The following is a 26,239-nucleotide window of genomic DNA, read 5'->3' on the forward strand; positions in this document are numbered from 1 at the left end:
GGGCGGTGATGGGGACAGGGTGAAGGGGTACAGTGGTTAGGGGTAGAGGATGAGGGGGTGATGGAGGGGGAGAAGAGGGGGACTTGTGGGTGAGGGGCTGGTTGGGGAGATGGGGGAAGGGTGAAGGAGGTGGGGGTGGGGGGGTGAAGTGGGACAGGGTGGGAGGGGTGAAGGGTGACCGGGTGGGGGCAGTGTGGAAGGGGGGACGGTGGGGCAGAGTGGGGGGTGAGGGGATGACAGGTGAAGGGGGATGGTGGGAGGGGTGAAGGGGACAGGGTAGGTAGGGTGGAAGGGGGGACAGGGTGGGGGGGGTGAAGGAAAAGGGTGGGGGTGAGTTGAAGGGAGGACAGGGTGGGGGCAGGGTGGGGGTGGTGAAGCAGGGGTGGGGGTGGTGAAGCGAGGACAGAGGGGGTGGGGGACAAAGGGGAAGCAGGGTGGGGGGGTCAGGGGGTAACAGGATGGGGATGAGGACAGAAGGGGGGACAAGGTGAGGGGGTGAAGGGGGACAGGGTGGGGGGGGTGAAGGGAGGACAGGGTGGAAGGGTAAACGGGGTGGTGATGGGGACAGGGTGAAGGGGTACAGGATGAGGGGGTGACAAGGAGGGGGGAGAATGGGGGACTTGTGGGTGAGGTGCAGGTTGGGGGGAGATGGGGGAAGGTTGAAGGTGGGGGTGGTGAAGGGGGGATGGGGTGAGGGGGATAGGGCGGGGGTGGTGAAGGGTGGCCAGGAGGAGTAGGGGACAAGGGGAGGCAGGGTTGGGGGAGTGAGGGGGTAACAGGATGGCGGTGAGGGGGAGAAGGGGGGACAGGGTGAGGGGCCGAAGGGCGGACAGGGTGAGGGGGAGAAGGGGGGGACAGGGTGAGGGGGAGAAGGGGGGGACAGGGTGAGGGGGAGAAGGGGGGACAGGGTGAGGGGGCGAATGGGGGACAGGGTGAGAGAGGACAGGATGGGGGGTGAGGGGGGACTTGGGGGTTACTGGGGGACAGAGTGGGAGGGGGGAGGATGGTGGCAGACTTTGGTGGGGGACTTGGGAGGAGTTTTAAATGGGAGAAGACGTCTTCTCTTAGACTGTGTATGTCGGGCCAGTTAAGCTGTTTTTGTGTACATTCACCTGCAAGTTAATCAGCCTGCTGTGCAATGCTGGACTGTGTATTTTAATGGGGAATAACTGAACCTTTTTTGGCGGTTGTGCCAGCAATTTCTGGTGATGGAATGCCTGGGTGGAGTGTCTGACAAACTACCTCTCTCTGATCTGTTGATATTGTGCAGGAAGGGGTGTATTCCCCCTGATGGGCTATGTCCATCTGGTACATGCCCAGTATGTGTGTGAGATAAGAGCATTCTTCAGTGAAGGGCAGAATTTCATGAGCCAGTTATGAATTTCAGACGTTCAACCAAGAGGATTTTCCAGTTGGCAGACACTAACTAGGGGAGTGTCACTAGCATCAGTGCTGGGGGGCTCGGCTGTTTACAGTCTGCATTCATGAATTGGATGAAGGGACAGAGACTGATGTATCCAAATCAACTGACAATGTGTATGCTGAGCCGGAAAAGCAGCTCGCCACGCGGCGCATGTAATCGATAAAAGCTGGAAGACCCCGCTCCCGGGATCTACCCAGCTCGCAAAACCTCGCAAGATCCAATGTAAATCCCGCTCATTGTGAGCAGGATCATTTTTTAGCAAATCTCCACATTACAGCCAGACAGCTAGCCTCACTCTGTGCAGATTCCCGAGGTACCTGAGACATTGGGATTCACCCCCTTCACCTCGGGCGAGCACCGTTCAGCACTGGTCCCCACAGACGGGGGGGTCTCCCAGGAGACCGGACGCCCCCCAGCTGCATGCCTTTTGGGCAGGGTGGCACCCTGGCAGTGCCACCTGGGTGACAGCTTGGCACTGCTGGGGTGCAGGTTGGCACTGACAAGCTGGCATTTTTGTACCTGCGTGATTTGGCTGGGGTGCCCTTTGTGGGTGTCGGAGGGGGTGTGGGTTGGGGCCAGTATTCCGGGCGAAGGTTAGTGATTGCTTCCGGGATCTCTCGGTACACTGGGGAGTTCCGGCGAGCGGAGCTCCCCACTGTACAAACGGCGCTATGTGTGGCCACCCACATGTTCCCCATTGAGGCCCCTTGTACAATGCGAGTGGCGTTGAATAGCCATGTGTTTCTTGGCACTGTGAGCTAAATGCACTCGCTATGTTCCCTTTTGGGTAAATCGCGTCTGTAAGCCATGAGGCTGACACCATGAGATGGCAAAGGGATCAAGGCAGGCTGAATGGGCAACAAGAAGGGCAGAGTTCAGTGAGCAAAGCTACTGGGAACTTTAATTCTGTTTTGGAGGACTATTGATAAAGTTGGTAAACTAACCTTGTGCGAGTTTGGCTATCTGATGTCCAAAAAAAACATTAGACTCTCTGTCTTGAGTCAAGGCCTTGTCTCTGCCGTGTCTCCCTCTTCTCCCAGCTCTCCTGCTGTTCCCCGCTCTGGCTGTTCTCTCAATTCTCCCCTCTCTCACTCTCTATTTCCCTCCCTCTCTTTGGCTATTCTGTACACCTCTACCCTCTTTCCCCCCCCACCCCTCTCTCTCTCTCTCTCCCCTTTTAATATTTTGATGTTCTCCTGCAATGCCTGCATCCATTGAGGACTCTCTCTGAATTTCCCTGTTCCCAAGCCTACTAAAGGCTACTCCAACCTTTGTTGACATGACTGGGCCTCTCTCTCTAGCTCAAACCAGTGAATGATGACTCCGATGGATGAGGGAGATGGGAATAGAGGAATGTGGGGGCAGGGTGGGAATAAGTATTTGGAGTGGGAGGAAGGCGGCTGCTGTTTGTGGATTGTAAATGTCACTGAGCCAAATCACGACATTGCGATTTATTGCATGTTCTGGTTTCCCGACACTTAGCTAGGATCTGGCTGTTTGCCGATTTAAGCATTTTGTTGCACTTTAGTCTGTATCCCACGATGCAGATCCTCCTCCAGCAATACCCGCTGGCGAGGTTACACTGCCAGAAGGAAAAGTGAATCGCAATGGCTGGAAATTCCGGCCCCAGTCGAGTCCCTTCATTTTCTAAAAGTATTTTTAATTTTTTTTCCAATTAAGGGGCAATTTAGCGTGGCCAATCCGTCTATCCTGCACATTTTTTGCGTTGTGGGGGCAGACACTGGGAGAATGTGCAAACTCCACATGGACAGTGACCCGGATCCTCGGTGCCGCGAGACACTAGTGCTAACCATTGCACCGCCCGGAAAAGTATTTTTAATTGGAATTTTAACACTAGTATCAAAATTTACACACCACAAAAATAATAAGAAAGAAACAGAACTTGATCAATAATCACATCAACAATGTAAATATATATATATGTACATATATTGCAGGCTTTGTGACCATGGTCTTCGTAATCAAATTCCCTATTTACAATTGTATACATAGTTACACAAAAAACATTTTATTGACATTTATCGTGGTGGGAAGAGTCATGTTGAACTGTTGATTTTAAAGGGTGAATAGCATGTTCTACTTTCCTGGTATTTTTACGTGTGGGAGGGGCCTGTGTCCCTCCAGGCGTAGGGCCAAACCTCCCTGTCGAGTCCCTAACCTTGAATGTTTCAGTGAGATCCCCTCTAATTCCTTTGAACTCCATAAAATATACACCATCTATGCAATTTACTTGGGAGAGGGTTCCATCCCCTGTTTTCAGCGGACAGGAAAGCCAGGATGGAGGCGAATACAACCGGAGACCCAAAACGGCTTACACGCCGGCAGGATTTCCCACTGAGATTGTCATGCTCCCCGTTCTGTCCCCTGCCCCCCCCCCCCGACAATGACAGAATGGTGTTTATGCCATTCAGGAGCCCCATTGGCATACATTTACACATTGACATGCCATTAGCAGGCCTCCCCGCTATATCACCCCCCCCCCACATAGTGAATTCCCCACCCCCCATAGCGAATCCCCCCCCCCCAACCACCATCATGTTGGCGGGGTTTACAAAAAACCGTGACAAACGGGGACCTGATGAAGAGCACACCTTACCTGGGTGCACAGGTAAGTACAGCCGTCAGGTGGGAGCGGGACACGCCCAGGCATACCCTTGCAGCGCTGCAGCATTGCCCTCTGCTTGGGGATCTCCTATGCTAATCGACTGACGTCACTGACTCCAATGGTACTGTTTGAATAATGGTGTGTGTGTCACCATACAAACTGAATTGATCTAGTCAAGAGATCGATTAAGGCGCAAGTTCCTCCTTTTTTTTGCTAGCAAGAAATCTAGCAAGAAGTTCGACTGAGTGGGGCACATGTAGAGTGGTCTGGTGAAATTAAATGAAATGAAAATTGCTTATTGTCACGAGTAGGCTTCAATGAAGTTACTGTGAAAAGCCCCTAGTCACCACATATTCAGGCTGATCGTCTGGGCTTGTTGTACTGCATAATATGCAGCGGCTAGGGCTGGCAAGCAGCCTGCAGGCCTCTTGCCACTGGACCTAATTGAGTGCTCAATCCTGCAAATCCTGCCCCAGGGATCCTGGACTGAATAGTTGGCCTGCAGGCTGCCTGGTATGTGTTTCCCCCCTCCCACGGCCTCTTCCATTATGCTGGTTTCAATTCTGTTAGTAATGGAGTTTTAGTTGGGGACAGTTCTTAGCCCAATGTCCTAGTTGTCCGCAGTTGTGACAACCCTCGTGGCTTGTCTGTGGGCATTCCCTGGCCCAGTGACCTAGTTGGCCATAGGTGTGGCAGCTCTCTTTGTCTGTGTCCCACGTGGTCCCCTGTAACCTCCGAATCCTCTCCTAGGCCCCGTTTGTGGTTGGTGGTGTGGGTATTGGGGAAACTGGGCGTATTCTCCCGATTCCTTTTCCAAAAGTCCAGTAGTTTGTTCAAACAGGACTGTATTCTTATTCTTGGACTCCCTACTCCTTTCTTCCAAGTCTCGGAGCATGGAGACAACTTTAGTTAGGAATTCTTGCCTCAAGCCCAGGCAGATTAATTTAAAGGCAGATCCTAAATCAGGTCGCAGACCGTTGACGATGGCACTAATAGTGGGCCCTACTGATGCGGGTTTAGTTAGCACAGAGTATTGTTCCATGAGTCCCTCTACCCTTTAGGCATAATCCTGGACATTTTCGTACTTTCTCTGTGTGGCCTCCATTATCTTGGATCAATTTGTCTTTTTGGGGAAGGTTTCGTGGAGGACCTTATAGCAATCTGTCCAAAGGTTAACAGATGGTCTCGTGGTTGGTCCTGCATTTGGGCTCTCTCGAAGGGTTTTAAACCCTTGGAATTTGATTTCAAAATCTTTGAACCGGCCTTTTAGCCAAACATTAATAAGTATTTCTCCATTTAAATACTAGGTTCATGGCAGAGACAATGGTTTTAAGTTGGTCCAGTGCTTTCTCTAATTCCGTCTCAGGGCTTCCTCAACCATAAGCCTCAACTCTGCATTTGTCCATGGTCAATGCGCAGGCATTGGTTGGCCACCTGGGCCACCGCAAAAATATTGTAAGGGCATTTGCAGTCCATACTGCGTACCTGACCTCGCGGTGCTGGATGGTCATGGTTCCTGCCTGCCTTCTGCTCCGTTTGGCGCGCTTGTTAGTAAGCTAGCAGTGTCTGACAGGGGAGGGGGTGGCGGCAGTAACACTGGGAGGCTTTCCTCAACTGTTGGGGCAGTGGTGGCGGGGGCGGCATGTATGGTGGTGGGACTTCTAACCACATTTCCTGGATTTCTTGCTCATTGCTACTTGACCATTGCGGCGCAGTGGCTCGGCGCTGAGCCATCCGTCCTGGAAATTAGTGTCCCTTTCTGTCCTTGTTCGGGGTTGCCTTATGGCTGGCTTCTATACTCTTTTCTCTGCGTCTTTCTGTCTCTCCCTTCCAATCCCCAAATGCTGACCAATTTACCTTTATTGTTTCCTTTACGCCCTGGGTCCTTACTCATCAGGCATTCTTCCAGGCATGAAATTCTTTCTAACTTAAATGGCCCGTCGGGCGGGAATGGCCTATTCCCCCCTTTTGTCCATTTTACCCAATTTTTTAAATGGCCTACAGATGACTGACCACAATTCTGGAGCATAAAATACACTGGTGTGCCCTTTGATGGTGCTTTACTTGCTCCGGTTCCCATTCTTTCAACCTGGGATGATAGGTAGTTTAAACTCTGGTATCACTATCCCTTAGTCCAGGCCGTTTCAGTTTACAGGAGTTACAACAGTTCTTAAACATGCATACAACTTACAAATACCTATGCTTTAACTAATGATACGATCAATTCTCGAACTACGTTGTTCGCCACTATAGATCGAGTCCTTACGTATACAATTCTAACTTATCTAAACTTCTGACCAAATTTTTCTTGGATGTCCCTGACAACCCTCAGTACAAATACTGCCAACTTTGAATGTGTTCCAACACGTGTTGCAGTACGCAAGGTTGCCCGCAGCAGAGCCTTTTACCTTTTAAATTTTTCTCTCTTTCATGTCCACGACGTGTAGGCTGTCTGCGACAGTGCCTTTTACCTTTAACCTCTCTAGGTTGTTCCTCGACAGCGCTTTATCTTTTTAACTGTGGAGTTACTTTCAGGACCTGTGTTTTCAAAAACCCTGCTCTCTTGTTTTTAATCTGCAAAAGAAAATGTTTTAAAAAAGTAACCAGGGGCAAAATTCTCTGGTATCGGCGCGATGTCCGCCGACCGTCGCCAAAAACGGCGCAAATCAGTTGGGCATTGCGCCGCCCCAAAGGTGCAGAATCATCCGCATCTTGGATGGGCCGTGCCCCAACCTTGAGGGGCTAGGCCCCCGCCGGACTAATTTCCGCCCCGCCAGCTGGCGGGAAAGGCCTTTGGTGCCCCGCCAGCTGGTGCGGAAATGACATTGCCGGGCGGCGCATGCGCGGGAGCGTTAGCGGCCGCTCACGGCATCCCCGCGCATGCGCTGTGGAGGGAGTCTCTTCCGCCTCCGCCATGGTAGAGACCGTGGCGAAGGCGGAAGGAAAAGTGTGCCCCCACGGCACAGGCCCGCCCGCGGATCGGTGGGCACCGATCGCGGGCCAGGCCACCGTGGGGGCAACCCCCGGGGCCAGATCGCCCCGCGCCCCCCCCCCCAGGACCCCGGAGCCCGCCCGCGCCGCCTTGTCCTGCCGGTAAGAGAGGTGGTTTAATCCACGCCGGCGGGACTGGCATCCTAGCAGCGGGACTTCGGCCCATCCGGGCCGGAGAATCGCGGGGGGGGGGGGCCCGCCAACCGGCGCGGCGTGATTCCCGCCCCCGCCGAATATCCGGTGCCGGAGAATTCGGCAACTGGCGGGGGCGGGATTCACGCTAGCCCGCGGCGATTCTCTGACCCTGGAGTACAGAGTCTTACTGATTGCACTATCTGGGCCAGCGGGAGCAGAATGTGCTTGGCCTAGGCAACCACTGGGAAAATCCCAAAGTATAAAATTATACTAGTGGCCACTTAGGTTTTTCCCCTCAGCCGTCCACCAAGCACTTACCTTCGTCCGCTCCTACTGGGGTCAGAATAAGCGATCTCAGTGGAACCTCCAAATTACTGTCGAAATCTTTAACATCCGAGTAAGACTTTTAGACTGCAAGATGTGTGACAGATAACAACACAGTTAAAGGTTAAATTATTTTACTTGTCACAAGGAGCGAGGCCACTGGAATCAAGGGCCACAGCAGACACACTCTAAGGAACATGAGGAATGTAGAGATCTTTATACACAAAAGAACCCCATTCCCCCCTCACAGGTGATACAGTGATAATTGCTGAGCCTTTCAGTTGGCTTACACAGAGACAAAGGTACAATTCCGATACAAAGAAGAGGTGATCAGTGACGTCAATGCCTCCTGCAGTGATTTTACAGAGATGAATGAATACATATTGGCAATACAAAGGCCATGCTAATCGACGGACGTCACTGGCTCCGGGAATGGTACGGTTTGAACAATGGTGTGTGTGTGTCACTATACAAACTGAATTGATCTTGTCAAGAGATCGATTAAACTCAAGACAATGCAATCAATTTACAAGGGGTCACCTGCCTGCTAACTGAATTAATGAGGTGCTAAAGCAATTCACAATGAGACCCTTTAAGACTTTGTCATGTATCCCGTGAGGCTTCAGACGGTCAAGTTTGGTTTCCACAGGATGGGAGGGGCATTTTTCAACAAACGCGACGATGCAGGTACATGCCTAGCTGCGAAGCCGGAGAATTCCGTCCAAAGAGCTGCCACAAATATTATTTTCAAAAGAGCATGTAGAAAAGAAAAATGGTCAAAATGAGTCGAGGCGAGGTCCCGAACGCGGGAGGTTCGAGAGCCAGAGGCTGACAGGCTCCCGATGTGCAGGACCAGGGTAAGCCTGCAAGGGGGAGCGTGGCAGTAATGCAGCCACTGATAACTTCAATTAAGCAGAAAAGTTCTCGATCTTATTTTTAAAAAGGACTTTGGATAAAAGGCAAATAAATGCTGCAGTTGCAAAACGTTCAAAAGGGCTGGCACAAGAAAGCAGTGGTGCAACTTTAAGAGTAAAGAAAAAAGAAACATCTCGGAACACTCAGTACCTGCATTGATACATTTGTTGCAAAATGCACCTGCAAAGAGAAGCCACCTGTATCCGAGCAACTACAGCCTGTGTGAGGGGAGATAGATCGCTATACAGTCTTAAAGCGGCAATACCCTTAAAGAGTTAATACATTTAAAGTGGTAATGCACTTAAAGGAGAAACCAAAAGAAGGAACAAACAGTTATGGACAGGAAGATTAGAGTAGACCCCAGATAGAGGAAAACTCTCAATGGTCCAGAAGCAAGTAGGAGCTCCAGGAAGAGGCAACAGAAGACAAAAGAATAGACAAAGGAAGACCTCAGAAAGAATAGGCACCAAAGAAACCAGAAAGGAAGAGGCACAGGAAGACCTCAGCAGGAGGTCAACTAGAGAATTGGTGAATGGAAACAAGTCAACACCGTCAGTTACAGACCAGACCAACAGCGAAGCCAAAAAAGGGTTTGGCTGAAGTTAAGAAAAGTAGAAATGAAGATTTCATTTGTGAAAGGTATATGTCCGGTAAAAACATGATTGATTCTCCTCGGAGGAAACACAAATTAAAGACTTCAAAAGAAACTATTGAGCATGAAGAGAAATGAGCTAAAAGAATGAAAGCTCTCGAGAAGAATTGGAACAGCAAGATGAAATGACAGACAGCAAACCTGGAGAATAATATAGTTGGAATTTTTTTTTCAATATATATAAACGGTAAAAGGGAGGCAAAAATAGACATTGGACCACTGGAAAATGTGGCTGGAGGAATAATAATAGGAAACAAAGAAATGGCAGAGGAACTGATTAGTTACTTTACATCAGTCTTCATGTGCAAGAGGGGCAGCACGGTAGCACAAGTGATTAGCACTGTGGCTTCACAGCGCCAGGGACCCAGGTTCAATTCCCCGCTGGGACACTGTCTGTGCGGAGTCTGCACGTTTTCCCCGTGTCTGCGTGGGATTCCTCCGGGTGCTCCGGTTTTCTCCCACAGTCCAAAGACGTGCAGGTTAGGTGGATTGGCCATGATAAATTGCCCTTAGTGACCAAAAAGGTTAGGAGAGGTTATTGGGGTACGGGGATAGTGCTTAAGTGGGTCGGTGCAGACTCGATGGGCCGAATGGCCTCCTGCACTGTATGTTCTATGTTCTGTTCAAGACACCAGTGGGATGCCAGAGCTCCGGTAAAATCAGGGGAGAGGTGAGTGCAGTGACCGTCACTAAGGAGAAGGTTCTGGGAAAACTGAAAGGTCTGGATAAGTCACCTGGACCGGATGGACTACACCCCAGGGTTCTAAAAGAGATAGCTGAGGAAGTTGTGGAGGCTTTGGTGGTGATCTTTCAGGAATCACTGGAGGCAGAAAGGGTCCCAGAGGACTGAAAAGTGGCTAATGTAACACCACTGTTTAAGAAGGGAGGGAGGCAAAAGACGGGGTATTATAGGCCGGTTAGCCTGACTTCGGTCATTGGTAAGATTTTAAGAGTCCATTATTGAAGATGAAATCACGGAGTACTTGGAAGTGCATGCTAAAATAGGACTGAGTCAGCACGGCTTCGTCAAGGGAAGGTTATGTCTGACAAATCTGTTAGTTCTTAGTTAGACATAGGAGAACCAGTGGACGTGATTTATTTAGATTTCCAGAAGGCCTTTGCCAAGGTAGAATCATAGAATTTACAGTGCAGGAGGCCATTCGACCCATCGAATCTGCACCGGCCCTTACAAAGAGCACCTTACTCAAGCCTACTTATCTACTCTATCCCCGTAACCCTGTAACCCCCAGTTAACCTTTTTGGACACTTAAGGGCAATTTAGCATGGCCAATCTACCTAACCCGCACATCTTTGTACTGTGGAGGAAACCGGAGCACCTGGAAGAAACCCACGCAGCCACGGGGAGGACGTGCAGACTCCGCACAGACAGTGACCCAGCCGGGAATCGAACCTGGGACCCTAGAGCTGTAAAGCAACTGCGCTAACCACTATGCTACCATGCTGCCCTATGTGCCACATAGGAGACTGTTAAATAAGTTAAGAGCCCATGGTGTGAAAGGTAAGATCCTGGCATGGATAGAGGATGGCTAACTGGCAGAAGGCAGAGAGAGGGGATAAAGGATGGCAGCGGGTGACTAGTGGTGTGCCTCAGAGGTCAGTGCTGGGACCACAACTTTTCACAATATACATTAATGATCTGGAAGAAAGAACTGAAGGCACTGTTTACAGATGATACAAAGATCTGTAGAGGGACATGTAGTATTGAGGAAGCCGGTGGGCTGCAGAAGGACTTGGGACAGGCTAGGAGAGTGGGCAAAGAAGTGGTAGGTGGAATACAATGTGGAAAAGTGTGAGGTTATGCACTTTGGAAGGAGAAATGGAGGCATAGACTATTTTCTAAATGAGGAAATGCTTAGGTAAATCATAAGTACAAAGGGACCTGGGGGTCCTTGTTCACGATTAACTTGAGGTTCACGTGTAGGTTCAGTCAGCAGTTAGGAAGTGTTTTTGAAAACTCACCACTATTCTTAGAATTCCCCCTATACCAAAAAGGGCCGACATTCTAAATGGTGAACAGGGATTCTCACTCCCCGACTCCGATACATCCTTCAGTGGGTGCTATTCAGGTCAAACTATATTTTCAAGTTATCCCCCGGTATAACCCATACCTTCACCGAAGATTTCATCTACTTACTACTTAGTAGCATCAATCCTGGGTCCCGCATTGCTAAGTAAGTAAAGTAGACTTTGGAATAACCACTATTTCAGGTCAAATTAAGTTATTTTATTATTATATTTTTTTCTTTTAAAAGCTGCAATTACTGTCCTTACAGAAAGGTAAAATGATCTTGCTTCTGGATCCTTCTGATTGGTTGAAGGGACCTTCAGGTCCAACTTGACAATCAATCTTCTTTAAAGTCTGGTCTTCTTTAGATGTATTCGCTGATGAGCTCGATTGCTATGTCCTATCATTCCCATGTACCGAGCTGTGAGAGCTAGCTCTGCTGGTTATCTCTGAGCTGACTCTGCCTATTCTTTAAATTCTAGTCTTCCTTAGATGTATTAGCTATTTTGGCTCGGCTGCTCTGCCCTGTCTCTTTCCCATGGCCGAGCTGACTGTAATCTGACTATGCTTCTCCGCCTCTCTCTGAGTTCTGGTTCTGGCTGCTGTTCCCTTTCTTCGGGTTTATATATTTTTCTAACAGTTATCTAGTTTTTATGACTTTATTGAAAGTAACTTTTTTCACTTTGATTGTAAAAAGTATCTTTGATCTAAACCTTCTAATCCAACTAAGTATTCATTTTGACATGACTTCATCTCATAGATCTGATTACATTGTGTCCTTTGTGATGTTCAAAATGCTTTGACTTCAAGAGGTGTTACTTTTAATTCCTGTCATTTCTATAGTTTTATTTTCCAAATGTGTCCTCAGCTCATAATTTTGACTTTGATTTTGGCTTTGAATTATGTTTCTCGTAGACTGATAGTCTCCAGTTTTCTTTCATTTACCTGGTATTAGCAAATTTTCACACCTAGAATCATCACCAAATTCAACTGAACCTCATCCATTCTTTTCCAGCTGCTCACTAAGATAGTTACTTTCAATGAAGGTGTGAGCCATTGTTTTTGGCTTCATTCAAAATCCTGTTTGTCTTGTTTGCTAAGCCTGCTTGACCAAGGATATCTGCATTTTACAATCCTGCTCTTTGCAGCTGCTGTTAACCCTTTGTGGGAGCTTTCCCTGTATCCTCTCATGTTTCTCTCAGACCAGATATTGCCAGACTTCCATGTTTCAAATGACACATCTTTCCATATTTTAAATAACAGAAGGCAAATTCAATGTTAGCATTCATGTCGAGAGGGCTAGAATACAAGACCAGGGATGTACTTTTGAGGCCATATAAGGCTCTGGTCAGACCCCATTTGGAGTATTGTGATCAGTTTTGGGCTCCGTATCTAAGGAAGGATGTGCTGGCCTTGGAAAGGGTCCTGAAGAGGTTCACAAGAATGATACCTGGAATGAAGAGCTTGTCGTATGAGGAACGGTTGAGGACTCTGGGTCTGTACTCATTGGGGTGTAGAAGGATGAGGGGGGATCTTATTGTATCTTACTGGAAGCCTGGATAGAGTGGACATGGAGAGGATGTTTCCCATTGTAGGAAAAACTAGAAGCAGAGGACACAATCTCAGACTAAAGGGACGATCCTTTAAAACAGAGATGAGGAGGAATTTCTTCAGCCAGAGGGTGGTGAATCTGTGGAACTCTTTGCCGCAGAAGGCTGTGGAGGTCAAATCACTGAGCGTCTTTAAGACAGAGATAGATAAGTTCTTGATTAATAAGGGGATCAGGAGTTATGGGAAGGCAGGAGAATGGGGATGAGAAAAATATCAGCCATGATTGAATGGCGGAGCAGACTCGATGGGCCGAGTGGCCTAATTCTGCTCCTATGTCGTATGGTCTTATGGAAAATGAAATTACAAGTTGGAAAAATTAATGACCACTCCATGGAAAAAGCAGCTTGAAAATAAGAACAAGGGGCGTCATTCTCCGACCCCCCGCCGGGTCGGAGAATGGCCGTTGGCCGCCGTGAATCCCGCCCCCGCCCCGCCGAAGTCTCCGAAGGGAGAAAAGTCGGCGGGGCGTTAATGGCGCCGCTGCCGCGGAGAATGTCACTGGTCTGCGCAAGGCAGCCGATTTTCGGCCTGCCGATATTCTCCCTCCCGGATGGGCCGAAGTCCCGTCGACGTGATGACCGTTCACGTCGACGTGAATCAAACCTCCTTTTCATCGGCGTGACCCGGTGCTCCAGGCTCACGCCGACCAGCGAGGAGGTGAGTGACGGCCTGGGGGGTTGGCTCTGGGCAGGAAATGGTGTGGCCGCAGACTGATTGCCTGAGGAGAGGTGTGTCTCGGCTTGTGTGTGTGTGTGTGCGGCGGGGGGGGGGGTGGTTAGAGTAGGCTGGGCTCCGGGGGAGTGCCGGGAGGGGGTCCGTGCCGGGGTGGAGGTTGGGGGTTGGAGGGGGTCCGTGCTGGGTTGGGGGTTGGAGGGGGTCCGTGCCGGGGTGGAGGTTGGGGGTTGGGGGGGTCCGTGCCGGGGTGGAGGTTGGGGGTTGGGGGGGGTCCGTGCCGGGGTGGAGGTTGGGGGTTGGGGGGGGTCCGTGCCGGGGTGGAGGTTGGGGGTTGGGGGGGGGTCCGTGCCGGGGTGGAGGTTGGGGGTTGGGGGGGGGTTCCGTGCTGGGGTAGAAGTTGTGGAGGGGGTCCGTGCCGGGGTGGAGGTTGGGGGGGGGTCTGTGCTGGGGTGGAGGTTGGGGGTTGGGGGGGGGTCTGTGCTGGGGTGGAGGTTGGGGGTTGGGGGGGGTCCGTGCTGGGGTGGAGGTTGTGGAGGGGGTCCGTGCCGAGGAGGGTGATGGGAGGGCAAATGAGTTGGTCCACCTGGCCAGGTGCCAGCCTCCAACAGTTGGACCCATGCGGTCCATGCCACCTGGCTGGGGGGAGGAGGGGATATGGGCAATGATGACATGTCGTCGTTCCCCCCCCCCCCCCCCCCCCCCCCACCAGGCCGTCATGTGTTCAGACCATCCAGCGATGTTGGCCACCGTGGTGGCAGCCGCTCATGTCTATGTTGCCCTGGATGAGGAGGAGGATGAGGAGCGTGCCAGAGAGGCGGCGCAGGCTGCCGCAGAGGGGCAGGCGGCAGCCGCGCAGGCTGGAGGGACACCTGACCGACAGGACGAGGAGGGGGAGGAGGACGTCGCGGTCCCACGGCAACGGAGGCACCGAGGGCGCCCCGTGTGTACCGGCCCCGGCAGTCATACCAGGACCTCACGGACCGGGAATGCAGGAGGAGGCTCCGGATGAGCCGGGAAACCGTGGCACACATCTGCCACCTGCTGGCACACCTGTCACCGCGTGGCACTGGCGGGGGACACCCTCTCCCCGTGTCCGTCAAGGTTACGGTGGCCCTGAACTTTTATGCAACGGGGTCATTCCAGGCACCGAGTGGGGACCTGTCCGGCATATCGCAGACATCGGTGCATCCGGGCAGTGACAGATGCCCTTTATGCCATGGCGCACCGCTACATCCGCTTCCCCGTGGACCGGGCCAGCCAAGATGCCCGGGCCGTGGGCTTCTCTGCCGTTGCCGGGTTCCCCATGGTCCAGGGCGCGATCGATGGGATGCACGTCGCCGTGCGGACACGTGCAGATAACAGGGCCGTATTCACTAATAGGAAGGGGACCTATTCGATGAACGTACAGGTGGTCTGCGACCACCGCATGATGATCCTGCACGTCTGCGCCCGTCACCCAGGCAGTGTACACGACTCATTCGTGTTGTCGCGGTCATCCATCCCCGGCATGTACGAGGGACGCCATCCCCGGCTGAGGGGCTGGTTGCTGGGCGACAGGGGCTACCCATTGCGATCGTGGCTGATGACGCCTATACGGAGGCCACGCAATGAGGCGGAGAACCGCTACAATGATGCCCATGTAGCGACAAGGGGAGTGATCGAGAGGTGCTTTGGCGTGCTGAAGATGCGTTTCAGGTGCCTGGACCTCTCTGGGGGCGCCCTCCAGTATCGGTCAGATAGGGTCGGCCGCATGTGGTGTGTGCTGCGTCCTGCACAACATAGCCCAGCAGAGGGGCGATGTGCCGCAGGCAGAGGAGGGCGGAGTGGAGGAGCAGCAGGAAGAGGCCCAGTCCTTCCCAGATGAGGGGGATGGGGGCAATGGTCAGGGCAGACGGGCTAGACACAGGCGGGTGGCTGTCCACCGTTACCGGCTGGCCCAGCGGGCACGGGACAGACTGATAGCCGCCCGCTTCACTGACTAGATGGGCGTGGGAATCGGGTAGTATGGCCACAGACCGCACACCATGGCAACAGCCGATCACCCACACCCCCACCCATCCACCCACCCAGCACCCTCACCCCCCTCCCCAACCCCACACACCCCACCCGCATGCACCCCCCCCCCCCCCCTCCCATTGCCGATCCACCGGCGGCACAACGGGCCGGGCTCACCCAGTTGCGGGTGGACGCGTGTCTATCGCAGGCCATGGAGGATGATGACAACCCGCCCTGCGATGAGCTCCTGGCTCTACATCGTTGGACTATGTCTGACCCATGGCCACAGGACCACCATCCACCCGGACCATCCCTGCATGCGGCTGTGACACTGCAGCGCACGGTCCCGTCCTCTGCCCCCGGCGGGGGATGTTGATGGCGGCCCAGGGAGAAGGGGGCAGACTCACCTGGGGTAAGACCACCCGTCACACACACACTTGTGCTCAACGTACATGACACGCCCGCACACTTTGGACAGAGCACAAAGGCAGCTTCGGTAGGTGTAACATTGACTTTAATAACCAAAGGAGTTCATGCACGTGCCCTAGCCCCTAAAACTCATCTGTGCCCTGCACCCGTGCCAACTTACTCAGTGTCTAATTGTTTGGCCTTACGGGCCCTTTGACTACGTCTACGTGGTTCCCCAGACGGTACAGCAGAACTGGAGGTGGACTCCTGTGATTCCTGCCCTCTGACACTGGATCCCTTTGGCGGCCGTTTCCTGGGGCGTCCTGGCCTAGATGGGCCAGGCTGCGGCCCGGGCGACTGGGATGGCGAGCTGCCAGCCTGTCCTGCCCGTTGCCCACCCGATGCACCTGGGACGGAAGGGGGGGGAGTCCGAGGTGTCGCGGTGTACCGGGACCTCCCCTGCAGAGGGAGCCGGGACCGACCACACCACCTCCTCCTCCCTCGGGGTGCCCGATGGCCCCCAGGCCTCTACATGGGTGGGGGATGCGAACGGACTGGCCATCCGACGCGCCCCCGACATCTGGCGCTGCCAGTCCTGGAGGCCCGCGCTGGTATCGACAGGGGTCTGCAGGTTTGCAGCCATGGAGCCCAGGGGGTTGTCAAACCCTGTCTGTGACAGTGCGGCGCTGGCTCGCACATGGCCACTGGCGCCGATGCCCTCAGCGATGGCCTGCTGAGACTGGGCCATGGCCTGCTGAGACTGGGCCATGGCCTGCAGAGACTGGGCCATGGCCTGCAGAGACTGGGCTATGGCCTGCTGAGACTGGGCCATGGCCTGCTGAGACTGGGCCATGGCCTGCTGAGACTATGGGCTATGGCGTTGAGCGCCTCTGCCATCTGGCGCTGGCACTGGCTCATGGCCTCCTGTGAGAGGGCAGCCATTTCCTGGGCCACAGACGCCGCCTGCACGGAAGGCCCCAGGCCTCGCAAACCGTTCCCCATGTCTGACACCATCGCACCCATTGCCTCCACCGCGGACGCCACCCGTGCGGTGTCAGCCTGGGTGGCATGCATGACCGGGACCACTCCCAGCTCCTGGACGCGGGTGGACTCCTCCACCTGCGACCGCAGCCGCCGCAAGCCACCCGTCACCCTATTCGCTCGTCTCCGTGTCGGTGGTTGCATCGGATCTATGTGTGGGTGTGGTAACTGCAGGAACGGGGATCCATCTGGGCGGCAGATGTTCGCTTGGCCTGGGCTGCCCTCCGACCGCCCGGTCCCTCTGCTGCTCCTACCTCCACCTGCTGTACCGGGACGGCTGTGTTGTGCGCACCAGTGAGTGTACCAGACGCCTCATCACTAAAGTGCCCAACCGTGGTGAGTGTTTCTGCGATGGTGGAGGGTGTTGGTGACAGCAGTGGCGTTGTGTCGTGCTCTTCGTCCCACTCTGACTCCATGGCACTTTGGGGTGGGGGTTCGTCTCCACCCATCCACTCTGAGTCACTGTCCGGTATTTCGTCTTCCCAGGTAGGGGTGTCCTGGGTAGTGCTGTCCCGGGTAGTGCTGTCCCGGGTAGTGCTGTCCCGGGTAGGGGTGTCCTGGGCAGTGGTGTCCTGGCTCGGATGTGACGGGGGCCTGTGGCTGCCCCCCTCATCGCTGGGTGGTCGCTCCCGCACGTGGCGGGGGTGTCGTCTCCCTGTTGTTCCAGGTCTCTCCGTCTCCCGTGGTGTGCGAGGGGCATCCTGCGGGCGTCGCATGCTGGAGGGTCCGGGTCTCTCCGTCTCCCGTGGTGTGCGAGGGGCATCCTGCGGGCGTCGCATGCTGGAGAGTCCGGGTCTCTCCGTCTCCCGTGGTGTGCGAGGGGCATCCTGCGGGCGCCGCATGCTGGAGGGTCCGGGTCTCCCGTGGTCTCCGAGGGGCATCCTGCGGGCGGTGTGCATCTGCGGGGATGGGTGCCTGGACGTTTGGTCCTGCGATACACAATGAAGCATGCATGGTTAGACATCAGGCAGTGATCAGGTGATACGGGGGAGGGGGATATAGGGGAGGGGGGATATGGGGACGGGCTGTTGGTGGCTCACTTGCTCGTGGGCCCCCGACCTCTGCATCAGCAACCTCCCGGTCCTCAGGTCCGCCAGCCAGTTCCAGGGCCCTTTCCTCGTGTACGGTCAGTGGCCTCTCATCAGCGGGCCCTCCTCCAGTCCTCACATGCTCCCTATTGTTGTGTGCGCGCTTCTCCTGTGGGGGGGGGGGGGGGGTGATGGTGGCAGGGGTAAAAGGCAACAGTGTTAGGCAGGTATATGAATGCACGCCATCGGTTGCGCGTGCATTGCAGAGGTTAAGGTTAGGGCTGGATTCACTTGGGGATATGGGGGATATGGGGGAGGGGGGGATATGGGGGAGGGGGGATATGGGGGAGGGGGGATGTGGGGGACATGGGGGAGGGGGGATATGGGGGATATGGGGAGGGGGGATATGGGGGAGGGGGGATATGGGGGATATGGGGAGGGGGGATGGGGGATATGGGGGAGGGTGGATATGGGGTAGGGGGGATATGGGGTAGGGGGGGGATATGGGGGAGGGGGGGATATGGGAAAGGGGATATGGGGAGGCTCACCCTGCCTGCTCTGAGGCCTCACCTTCTTGTGGCACTGGGTGCCTGTCCGTGGTGTCAGGGCCACAGCGGTGACGGCCTCTGCCACTTCCCTCCACAGACGCCGGCTGTGGCGTGGGGCAACTCTGCGGCCGTGCCCGGGCTACAGGGCGTCCCTCCTCTGCTCCACCGCGTCCAGGAGCGCCTCCACATCGCGTGACTCGAACCTCGGGGCTGAGCGACGGCCAGCCATCCAGTCGGGTGTTGCGTTCGGGTGTTCCGGTCGGGTGGGGGGGAGCTGCGCGGCCTTATGAGCCGTCACGCCGTGCAGCGCGTATGACGCTGCACGGCGGAACCACTGCGCAAGCGCGGATCCCGTTACGTCGCTGCTAGCCCATTTCGGGCCGGAGGCTATCGTCCCATTTTTATGACGTGACGCAAGTGGGATTTGCGCCGTTTTTTGCGCCGATCGGCGGACTTTCCGCTGATAACGGAGAATTTCGCCCAAGCCCAGTGAAGAATTAATCGGGAGAATAAGAGCTCGGAGAAGGGATGAGAAATTAACCGAAGAGGTGAAAACATTGAAATTGACGCAGAATTAGGAATCAGACGAAAAAGAAACGGAGATGACGTGCCAGAACCAGACTGCTGAAGTGGCCACACAAATGGAAAAGCACAATCATAGAATCCCTACAATGCAGAAGGAGGCCATTCAGCCCTTCAAGTCTTTACCAGCTCTCTGAAAGAGCACTCTAACTAGGCCGACTCCCTACCCTATCCCTGTAGCCCCATAACCCACCTAACCTTTGGACACAAAAGGACAATTTATCATGGCCAATCCACCTAACCTGCACATCTTTAGACTGTGGGAGAAAACCGGAGCACCTGGAGGAAACCCACACAGACACAGGGAGAAAGTGCAGACTCCACACTGACAGTCACCCAAAGTTGGAATTGAACCCGTGCCCCTGGAGCTGTGAGGCAGCAGTGCTAACCAAGAACTAAAATGGTGGATGAAAAAGATGCTGAATTGAAATGTTGGAAAGAGAAGAAACTTAATCACATGACCTATGTACCAGAAACAGAGCAACATGATCATTCCCTCACACGTGACAGACCCAGATTGTGAAAGAACTGTCAAAACCTAAGACTGTTGTATTGTCGTATGTGCCTGCATGTATTATGTAAGATGCTCGGCAGAGCAAGGGTCAATATGAGGCTAGAGAGTGGCACCGCCCACTGAGTAATGTATGTAGTCACATGGTCAGAGAACAGTCTAGAAACAGAGCACTCGGAGGAAACCCACGCAGACATTGGGACAATTGATCCCTGGTCCCTGGCGCTGTGAGACAGCAGTGCTGACCACTGTGCCGCCCTCTATCCTCTACATATCTAATATTATCTCCGACTCCATCTTGTATATTCACCTTTTTGAGTGGCATTGTACTGACTGCTTTTTGGAAATCCAAGCGCACTGAATCTACTGCTTCCTGCTTATCTACCTTACAATTACATCCTCAGAAATCTCCAATAAATTTGTCAAACACAATTTTTTTTGCTTTTCCTCAGCGCATTAAGAATAGATTCAAACTCTTTCCTGATGATTGATGTCAGACTAACTGGCCTCTAGTTCCCTGCTTTCCACCTCCCTCCTCTTTTGAAAAGTAGTGTTACATTTGCCAACTTCTAATCCATCAGGACCATTTTAGAATCGAGGGAATTTTGGAAAATATAACTAACACCTCCACCATCTCTGCAGCTATCTCTTAGAATACTCGGATGTAGACCATCAGTCCTTGGGATTTGTTGTATATTAGTCCCTCGAGCTTCTCCAGTCCCTTTTCTCAGGTGATGTTAATTATCTCGATTTCCTCACTCTTCTCCCCTAGGCTACGTCTATTTCTGGTATGTAATTTGTGTATTCTGCTGTGAAGACAGACATTAAAATATTTGTTCAATGTCTTTGCCATTTCCTCATTCCCCATGATAATTTCTCCTGTGTCTGCCTCCAGGGGATAAATGTATATTTCAGCTACACCCCTTTTTGGAAGCTCTTACTACCTGTTTTTCTAATCCAGGCTAGTTCTCTCTCTCTCTCTCTCTCTCTCTCTCTCTCTCTCCCCCACCCCCCGCTCCTCCAGTGGTACCAACCAACATTTGGTAGCTCTTTGGTTTCCAAAATGCTCACATTCTTCTGAATTGGTGCTATTCTTCACCACAATATTATAAGCCACTTTACTTAGATTAAAGGAGTAAGTGACCAATGGATTTTCTTGCAGATTTTGTTCCCAAAAGTTTGTATTTCCTGGGACAGCACGGTGGTGCAGTGGTTAGCACTGCTGCATCACGGCACCGAGGACCCGGGTTTGATTCTGGCCCCGGGCCACTGTTCCCGTGTCTGCGTGGGTCTCACCCCCACAAATCAAAAACGTGCAGTGTAGGTGGATTGGCCACACTAAATTTGCTCCTTCATTGGAAAAAAGAGAATTGGGCATCGCATTTTTCATTGAACATTTTGAATTGTTTCTGTAAATGTAACTCTATTTATCTACAGCCATATCTTTTAATCTGCCATCAATATTAGCCAGTTTGACCCTCCTGACTAAGTGACTGACATTGTTTATTAATAATAATAATCGCTTATTGTCACAAGTAGGCTTCAATTAAGTTACTGTGAAATCCCCTAGTCGCCATATTCCGGCGCCTGTTCGGGGAGGCTGGTACGGGAATTGAACCCACACTGCTGCCATTGTTCTGCATTACAAGCCAACTATTTAGCCCACTGTGCTAAACCAGTAAAGTTTAAGTGGTTAGCACTGCTGCCTCACGGCGCCGAGGTCGAATCCCGGCTCTGGATCACTGTCCGCGCGGAGTTTGCACATTCTCCCCGTGTTTGTGTGGGCCTCACCCCCACAACCCAAAGATGTGCAAGTTAGGTGGATTGGCCAGGCTAAATTGCCCCTTAATTGGAAAAATTAAAAAATGTTTAACGTTCTACTTTGGGACAGGAGTATGCCCTTTCACATTTAACAGGGAATTCAGTTGTACCAGGCCAAGGCACCTGAACAAAGCCAGGCTGATCAATAAATTAAGTTTTGTGCTGTTTCCAGCTCTTCCAACCAGGGGCTGGAGAAGTCAGCCCCTGATTGAATAAGCTGGGTTTAGCACAAAACTCAATTGATCGATCCGCCTGGTCTACCGGGGGACACCAAGGATGATCCGGGTTCTGGGGAACCCAGATTAGGAGCCCCTGGTTTAAGATAATGAATGAAATGCCAAGCAGAGGCTGCTTTGTCCTGGATGTTGTCGAGCTTCTTGATCCTGGAATAGGGAGAGGGAACATCAGGCATTCCTGATCCTGATCAGTATTGAGTGACCCCGGCAGTAAATGGTCATCAGACATTGATGAGGGCAGGAACTAAGATTATATCTTATCAGGTGAATACTGGTGAAGCTCGCATATGGAGCATTCATCGAAGTGTGAGGAGGTGAGACTGCGGAGAATAAAACCATGTTGGGAGGAAGGAGGGTGATAAATCATCCCTAAACCTTTTAATTGTGGATTTTGTAGAGGTGGTAATTTTGACAATTATCGATATTATTGCTTCAAAACATTGATCTTGAGGCAACATACAGAGCTTGTATAAAAGCAAATTACTGTGGATGCCCGAATCTGAAACAAAATCTCTGGAGCTTAGAAAATGCTGGGCAATCTCAGCAGGTCCGACAACATCTGTGGAGAGAGAGAGAGAAATCGGAGCTAACATTTCCAGTCTAGATGACTCGACAGAGCTTGCACACCAGTCTTGTATCTATTAAATTCAAATGTAAAGAACTACTTGGGTATTGTGAGAGACCGTGTGTGCGTGGGTTTCCTCCGGGTGCTCCGGTTTCCTCCCACAGTCCAAAGATGTGCAGGTTAGGTGGATTGGCCATGATAAATTGCCCTTAGTGTCCAAAATTGCCCTTAGTGTTGGGTGGGGTTACTGGGTTATGGGGATAGGGTGGGGGTGTTGACCTTGGGTAGGGTGCTCTTTCCAAGAGCCGGTGCAGACTCGATGGGCCAAATGGCCTCCTTCTGCACTGTAAATTCTATGATATGATTCCCTCCCTTCCCAGACTGTTCTTGGTACCTCCCCTTGACGGTAAAGCTCCTAACTGAGTTTTGCATTAGAGCCCTCTGTTTTAGTAAATATACTAGACTATTGTCTAATTATCGTCTCCATATTCCACTCTTATCTCTGCAACCATTGCTGCTTATCTTTGATCTAATTTACTCAGGAAAGTCACTGTGGTCGAAGTTAGAGATCTGCGAGGAGACGTGATTAAACCAAATCAGATCTACTGAGGTTGTTTAACCATATTTCCTACATTTTGCCATATGTGCCTTCATTTTGTATTTAAAGCAACGTTAAAAACATGTGTGTCTCCTCATAAAGGGCAATGAAAAGGAGAAACGGATGGTAGAACAAAGCCTGCTTCCACCAGTAACCGATATTATTTCACGGAAAATGGACCAATAGCTAACGATTACACTGGTAACGCTCCGCGTCTCCTCATAACAGGTAATAATATAACAACATGTTGGATATAAAAATTGTCATGCTGCAGCTTGGCTACACTTGGAGTATAGAGTGTGATTTTCCGGCTGCGTTGCGCTCAAGCGAGAGCACAACGCGGCCAGAGAAAAACAGGAATGGCCTGCAGCGAGCCTCCTGTCAGCCTCCGTGTCTTGCGGGAGTCCTGCGATACATTGGGAGTCGGAACTCCACCCCGAATGGGCGGGACCGAATGACACTCGCGAAAGTAGGTCTTAAACCTACTTAAGACCTACCTGCGCGGGATCCACCGGCCTCCATCGATTTACCGGCCTCCGCAGGGAGGCTGCAGCCGGGCGCCGATCAGTGCTGGTCCACACAAACATGGACCAGGCGGAACGGCACCCGGGTTGTCTCCCGGGCCATCGGAGACCCCAGGATGGTCAGGGTCAGTGCAATGTGGCTCCATGACTTTCCCCCTGGAACGTGGGCACCTTGGCACTGCCACCCTGACACCGCCAAGGTGCCTGGGTGGCACTGTTAAGCTGGCAGGAGTACTGCCTGGGTGCCAAGGTGGAACTACCAAGGGTCAGGGGCGAGGGGAGGGGGCATGCCCTTGAAACAAGGGTGGAGGGGGGTTGAAAGGTGGGGGAGTGCAGGACAGGTAAGTAGGGCCTCTGGGAGGCTCGGGGTGATGGGTAATAGGTGGGGATCCTAAAAGGGAGGGGATGCTGTAAGGGGGCTTGGGGAGGGGAGGCCTGAAGGGGAGGGACCCCATAGCAGGTTGTCCTCACTTGGGATGGGAGGGGGTGTGGTAGTGTCCATGTGTGCGGGGGTGACATTGACATTGCCAATGTGTAGGGGGGGGGGGGGGGGATGGCGGATCCACAAGTTCATTTAGAGATCGGGATGAGTTCAGCTCCCAAGTGCTGTGTGGGCTAAACTGGTGAGAAACTTCCCAGGGCGCAAGCAAGTGACTAACGTCATTGAATAGCAGTGGGCAGGAAACTCCCTAAAAAAAACCCGGCATAAATTAACTTAGAACTGTTTTGGGAGAATCTCACCCATAGTGATCAATTCTGGGCACCACACTACCAGGAGGATGTGGAGGCTTTGGAGACGGTACAGAAGAGGTTTACCAGGATGTTGCCCAGTATGGATGGCATTAGTTATGAGGAAAGGTTGGATAAACTCTGTTTGTTCCCACTGGAACAATGGAGGATGAGGGGTGACCTGATAGAAAATTAGAAAATCTTGAGGGGCAAGGACAGAGTGGATAGTCAGAAGTTCTTTTCCAGGGTGGAAGAGCCAGTTAATAGGGGACATAGGTTTAAGATGCGAGGGGCAAAGTTTAGAGGAGATGTGCAAGGGAAGGTTTTTTGCACCAAGGGTGGTGGGTACCTGGAACTCCCAGCCGGATGTGTTGGTGGAAGCAGGCACGATAGCGACATTTACATGACAAATACATGAATCGGATGGAGGAATACGACCCCAGAAGTGTGGAAGGTTTTAGGTTAGACGGGCAGCATGGTCGAAGCAGGCTTGGAGGGCTGAAGGGCCTGTTTCTGTGCTGAATTTTCCCTTGATCTTTGTTCTAACGTACAGGCAGCGCTCGGCATTACGATGTTTCAGTTATGAAGAATGGCACTTCCGCCGTTGATAGATTGATACCCTGTTCTGACTTTCTGGTGCCAGTTTTGCCTCTACGACACTCGCTCTGGCATGATGCCAGCGAACAAGTTCAAACGTTTATGCGTGCACACCGATGTTCTGTGCCGCCCATCTCCCTGACTCCGTATTCAGTACTATCCATGCTGCTTATGTCATTTAAAAAAAATGTCAATATGATTGCTATTTACAAAAATACATTAATATTGCAATATTACTTGCCTACAAAATTCTGGGTTATTTTGGTGAAAGGGTATTCTGCCAATCCCCCCCTTCACAACATTGTTCCAATGGGAAAGTCGGTGCTGAATTCTGACATATCAATTTAAGACGTGGTATTCAGGAACCATTGAGTAGTAAGTCCGAGGACTGCCTGGATTCCAAATGTACTTGTAGTTAAAAACATGAGAGAGGAAAACCGGGGAATTATAGACCAATTAACGTTCCCTGGAGATATCACATTAAGCTAATTGTATTCCCTCAAGGTTAAGGGATAATTTGATCGAATTTTCCAGTTATTAAGGGGAATTGATGGGATAGAGGAAAACTATTTCCACTAGTTGGAGTGTGGTGAAAATGTATTCACCAGGAGATGTGGTGCCTGGGTAACCTTTAACCTTTAAGGATTGAGCTGGAACCCCGGTGGGCTCTTCTCCCCCCCCCCCCCCCCCCCCCCCCCCCCCCCCCCCCCGGGACGGTATATAGTTCTGCGCCCAGTGGGTGGCGTACATTTGTACAGAAGTCACTGGCAGGCTAGTTCTTTGGTGTAATAAAGCCTTCATTCACTTTTTCATATGGTCTCGCTGTGAATTGATGGTAGATCAATTTATTACACAAACGTCACTATGGACACCGCTCTCAAGCCATAAAAACTCGACTTCGATGCCCGTACCCCAGAAGCCAAGGGGATCTTCTCTCACTGGCTCCGCTGCTTCGAGGCCTACCTCGGCTCCTCCGAAGCGCCTATCCCCAAAGCTTGCAAGCTGTACCTCCTCCATGCCCAGATGAGCCATCGAATTTCAGTTTTGATCGAAAAGGCGGCCACGTACGAGGCAGCGGTCGCGATTCTGAAGAAGCGCTTCATCAAGCCTGTAAACGAGGTGTTCGCAGCGGCATCTGCTCACTACCCGCCGACAGCGCACAGAAGAATCTCTGGACGAATATCTGGAAAACCTGACCCCTACTCGCCAGAAACTGTAATTATGAAGACGTGACGGCTGAGGAGCACATGGCTGCAGATCTGGGACACCTATGTGGCTGGGGGTCCGTTCTAATTATGTCAGGCAGCGACTGCTGGAAAATGGGGCTACCGACCTGCAGGTCACGGTAAAACTAGCCACCTCGTTAGAGGTGGCCTATCAGCGCGTTCCCCACGGACCCAGCGAGGCCCCACGTGGGCCCCGCCGACGCAGATGTCGCCAGACCCAGCCACACCACAGGCCCTGTGTCATGCAGCTGCCCCGCCCAGACCGGGGGACCGTCATGCTACTTCTGCGGCCAGGGCCCAACCACCCACGGCAGCGTTGCCCAGCCCGCTCCGCGACATGCAGCGACTGCTGCAAAAAGGGTCACTTCGCCAGAGTCTATCTGGCCAGTATCGAAAGGAAGCCGAAGACTCCTCGCGAAAACAAAAGAAAATCCTGGGTCTGACCCATGGCT

The 26,239-nt window shown here is 52.4% G+C and overlaps 1 protein-coding gene across 6 annotated transcripts in view; it reads left to right on the forward strand.

The window, feature by feature from the left end:
* LOC140396133 (uncharacterized) overlaps positions 1-26,239 on the forward strand; it is a 102,478-nt gene that overhangs the window by 1,298 nt on the left and 74,941 nt on the right. For 5 of the 6 annotated variants that reach the window (XR_011936459.1, XR_011936458.1, XR_011936460.1 and 2 more), the window contains one exon: positions 22,814-22,939. The exons of the other annotated variant lie outside the window; for it this stretch is intronic. The gene's annotated coding sequence lies outside the window, so the exon portion shown is untranslated. The remainder of the gene's footprint in view (positions 1-22,813; positions 22,940-26,239) is intronic. 6 annotated transcript variants of the gene reach the window in all.

Source organism: Scyliorhinus torazame, chromosome 19 (genome assembly GCF_047496885.1).
Source record: "Scyliorhinus torazame isolate Kashiwa2021f chromosome 19, sScyTor2.1, whole genome shotgun sequence".
NCBI classification, from domain to species: domain Eukaryota; kingdom Metazoa; phylum Chordata; class Chondrichthyes; order Carcharhiniformes; family Scyliorhinidae; genus Scyliorhinus; species Scyliorhinus torazame.